Genomic DNA, 5000 nt, shown 5'->3' with positions numbered 1-5000 from the left:
TAATAATAATAATAATAATAATAATAATACATTTAATTTGTAATGCACTTTATATTTAAGCAAATCTCAAAGTGCTACATGATAGTGCTAAAAATTCTAAAACACATGGAGAGCATGAAAAGAAAAGGAAGTAAATAAAAGGCAAAAGGACACAAGTTCACTCAAAAGTTCTCCTAAAAAGGTGGGTTTTAAGGCCACGTTTAAAAGCATCCACAGTCTGTGGGGTCCTCAGGTGGTCAGGGAGAGCATTCCACAGTCTGGGAGCAGCTGAGCAGAAAGCCCGTATAGTATAGTATGTATGTATAGTATGTCAAAAAAAGTCAAAAGAAGTCATAGTATAGTATGTCGAAATTCATAAAAAAGTCATAGTATAGTATGTCGAAAAAAGTCATAGTATAGTATGTTGAAAAAAGTCAAAAGAAGTCATAGTATAGTATGTCGAAATTCATAAAAAAGTCATAGTATAGTATGTCGAAAAAAGTCAAAAAAAGTCATAGTAAAGTATGTTGAAAAGTCATAAAAAAGTCATAGTATAGTATGTTGAAAAAAGTCATAAAAAGTCATAGTATAGTATGTCGAAAAAAGTCAAAAAAGTCATAGTAAAGTATGTCGAAAAGTCATAAAAAAGTCATAGTATAATATCTCGAAAAAGTCATAAAAATTCATAGTATAGTACGTCAAAAAAAGTCATAAAAAGTCATAGTATAGTATGTCGAAAAAAGTCATAAAAAGTCATAGTATTGTATGTCGAAAAAAGTCATAAAAAGTCATAGTATAGTATGTCAAAAAAAGTCAAAAAAGTCATAGTATAGTATGCCGAAAAAAATCATAAAAAGTCATAGTATAGTATGTCAAAAAAAGTCAAAAAAGTCATAGTATAGTATGTCGAAAAAATTCATAAAAAGTCATAGTATAGTATGTCTAAAAAAGTCATAAAAAAGTCATAGTATAATATGTCGAAAAAATTCATAAAAGTCATAGTATAGTATGTCGAAAAAAGTCATAAAAAAGTCATAGTATAGTATGTCGAAAAAAAGTCATAAAAAGTCATAGTATAGTATGTCGAAAAAAGTCATAAAAAGTCATAGTATAGTATGTCGAAAAAAAGTCATAAAAAGTCATAGTATAGTATGTCGAAAAAAGTCATAAAAAGTCATAGTATAGTATGTCGAAAAAAGTCATAAAAAGTCATAGTATAGTATGTTGAAAAAAGTCATAAAAAGTCATAGTATAGTATGTTGAAAAAAGTCATAAAGTATAGTATGTTGAAAAAAGTCATAAAAAGTCATAGTATAGTATGTCGAAAAAAGTCATAAAAAGTCATAGTATAGTATGTTGAAAAAAGTCATAAAAAAGTCATAGTATAGTATGTCGAAAAAAGTCATAAAAAGTCATAGTATAGTATGTTGAAAAAAGTCATAAAAAAGTCATAGTATGGTATGTTGAAAAAAGTCATAAAAAGTCATAGTATAGTATGTTGAAAAGTCATAAAAAGTCATAGTATAGTATGTTGAAAAAAGTCATAAAAAGTCATAGTATAGTATGTTGAAAAAAGTCATAAAAAAGTCATAGTATAGTATGTTGAAAAAAGTCATAAAAAGTCATAGTATAGTATGTCGAAAAAAGTCATAAAAAGTCATAGTATAGTATGTTGAAAAAAGTCATAAAAAGTCATAGTATAGTATGTCGAAAAAAGTCATAAAAAGTTATAGTATAGTATGTCAAAAAAGTCATAAAAAGTCATAGTATAGTATGTTGAAAAAAGTCTAAAAAAGTCATAGTATAGTATGTCGAAAAAAGTCATAAAAAGTCATAGTATAGTATGTCAAAAAAAGTCATAAAAAGTCATAGTATAGTATGTCGAAAAAAGTCATAAAAAGTCATAGTATAGTATGTCGAAAAAAGTCATAAAAAGTCATAGTATAGTATGTCGAAAAAAGTCATAAATTATAGTATAGTATGTCGAAAAAAGTCATAAAAAGTCATAGTATAGTATGTTGAAAAAAGTCATAAAAAGTCATATTATAGTATGTCGAAAAAAGTCACATGGGTGGCAGTGAAGGTCAGGGGCCTCGACGGACCAGACCCGGGCAGCAGCGCTGGCTCTGGGGACGTGGAACGTCACCTCTCTGTGGGGGAAGGAGCCGGAACTGGTGCGGGAGGTGGAGCGCTACCGGTTAGATCTGGTGGGGCTTACCTCTACGCACAGTCTCGGCTCTGGAACCGTAACTCTGGATAGGGTTGGACTCTTTTCTTCTCCGGAGTTGCTCAGGGTGTGGCGGCGCCGGCGGGTGTGGGGATACTTACAAGCCCCGGCTGAGCGCCGCTACTGTTGGAGTTTACCCCGTGGACGAGAGGGTCGCCTCCTACGCCTGCCGGGTTGTGGGGGAAAATCTGACTGTTGTTTGTGCATATGCACCAAACAGGAGTTTGAGTATTCGGCCTTCTTGGGAGACCTTGAGTGGAGTCCTGCATGGGGCGCCAGTGGGGACTCCATTGTTCTGCTGGGGGACTTCAACGCACATGGGCAATGATGGAGACACATGGAGAGGCGTGATTGGGAGGAACGGCCTCCCTGATCTAAACCAGAGTGGTTGTTTGTTGTTGGACTTCTGTGCTAGTCATGGATTGTCTATAACGAACACCATGTTCGGAATATAGGGATGCTCATAAGTGTACCTGGTACCAGAGCACCCTAGGGCCGAAGGTCAATGATCGATTTTATAATCGTTTCATCTGATCTGAGGCCGTATATTTTGCGACACTTTCGGGTAAGAGAGGGGCAGAGCTGTCAACCGATCACCATCTGGTGGTGAGTTGGGTCAGGGGTGGGGAAGACTCTGGACAGACCTGGTAAGCCCAAACGTGTAGTGCGGGTAAATTGGGAACGTCTCGAGGAGGCCCCTGTCCAACGGACTTTCAACTCGCGCACCGGGCGCGGAGCTTTCGGCGCATCCCTGTGGAGGCTGGGGGCATTGAACCAGAGTGGACAATGTTCAAAGTTTCCATTGCTGAAGCTGCGGCGAGGAGCTGTGGTCTTAGGGTCTTAGGTGCCTCAAGGGCGGTAACCCAAGTTAACACCGTGGTGGACACCGGTGGTCAGGGAAGCTGTCCGACTGAAGAAGGAGTCTTTCCGGGATATGTTATCCCAGAGGACTCGGAGGCAGTTGCAGGGTACCGGAGGGCCCGGGGGGCTGCAGCCTCTGCCGTGAAAGAGGCAAAGCAGCGGGTGTGGGAGAAGTTTGGAGAAGACATGGAGAAGGACTTTCGGTCGGCACCAAAGTGCTTCTGGAAAACTGTTCGCCACCTCAGGAGGGGAAGCGGGAACCATCCAGCTGTGTACAGTAAGGATGGGACACTGTTGACCTCAACTGAGGAGGTAATAGGCGGGTGGAAGGAGCACTTTGAGGAACTCCTGAATCCGACTTATACTGCCTCTATGGTAGAGGCAGAGCTGGAGGATGACGGGGGATTGTCGTCGATCTCCCGGGCGGAAGTCACTGATGTAGTCAAACAACTCCACAGTGGCAAAGCCCCGGGATTGATGAGATCCGTCCAGACATGCTCAAGGCTCTGGGTGTGGAGGGGCTGTCCTGGTTGACACGTCTCTTCAACATTGCGTGGAAGTCTGGAACAGTGCCAAAGGAGTGGCAGACGGGGGTGGTGGTTCCCCTTTTAAAAAAAAACGCGGCGACCAGAGGGTGTGTGCCAATTACAGGGGTATCACACTTCAGCCTCCCTGGTAAAGTCTACCCAAGGTGCTGGAAAGGAGGGTTCGGCCGATAGTCGAACCTCAGGTTGAGGAGGAACAATGCGGATTCCGTCCTGGTCGTGGAACAATGGACCAGCTCTTCACTCTCACAAGGATCCTGGAGGGGGCCTGGGAGTATGCCCAACCGGTCTACATGTGTTTTGTGGATTTGGAGATATGGCGCACCGGTCCCCGGGGAGATACTGTGGGAGGTGCTGCGGAGGATGGGGTGAGGGGTCTCTACTCAGGGCCATCCAACCCTGTAACGACCAAAGTGAGAGCTGTGTCCGGGTTCTCGGCAGTAAGTCGGACTTCGTTTCAGGTGAGGGTTGGCCTCCGCCAGGGCTGCGCTTTGTCACCAATCCTGTTTGTAATATTTATGGACAGGATATCGAGGCTGAAGTCGGGGGGGGAGGGGTTGCAGTTCGGTGGGCTGGGGATCTCATCGCTGCTTTTTGCAGATGATGTGGTCCTGATGGCATCATCGGCCTGGCGACCTTCAGCACTCACTGGATCGGTTCGCGACCGAAGTGTGAAGCGGTTGGGATGGGGATCAGCACCTCTAAATCGGAGGCCATGGTTCTCAGCAAGAAACCGATGGAATGCCTTCTCCAGGTAGGGAATGAGTCCTTACCCGAAGCGAAGGAGTTCAAGTACCTTGGGGTTTTGTCTGGCAAGTGAGGGGACAATGGAGCGGGAGATTGGTCGGAGAATCGGCGCGGTGCGGGTATTACATTCCATCTATCGCACCGTTGTGCGGACAGTGTGAGCGGGCCAGAAGGCAAAGCTTCGATCTACCGGTCTGCTTTCGTTCCTACCTCTATCCGAAGGTTGAGGCTGGGTCATGACCGAAAGAACGGAGATCCAGGGTACAAGCGCCGAAATGGGTTTCCTCAGGAGGGTGGCTGGCGTCTCCCTTAGAGATAGGGTGAGAAGCTCGGTTATCCGTGAGGAGCTCGGAGTAGAGCCGCTGCTCCTGCGTCGAAAGGAGCCAGTTGAGGTGGTTCGGGCATCTGGTGAGGATGCCCCTGCCCCCTTAGGGAGGTGTTCCAGGCACGTCCAGCTGGGAGGAGGCCTCGGGGAAGACCCAGGACTAGGTGGAGGGATTATATCTCCAACCTGGCCTGGGAACGCCTCGGGATCCCCCAGTCGGAGCTGGTTAATGTTGCTCGGAAAGGGAAGTTTGGGGTCCCCTGCTGGAGCGTGCTCCCCGCCGACCGACACCGATAAGCGGGACGGAGATGGATGG

This window comes from Perca fluviatilis, chromosome 19, assembly GCF_010015445.1.
Source record: "Perca fluviatilis chromosome 19, GENO_Pfluv_1.0, whole genome shotgun sequence".
In the NCBI taxonomy this organism is placed as follows: Eukaryota; Metazoa; Chordata; class Actinopteri; order Perciformes; family Percidae; genus Perca; species Perca fluviatilis.
Note: the sequence above shows the minus strand (reverse complement) of the source record.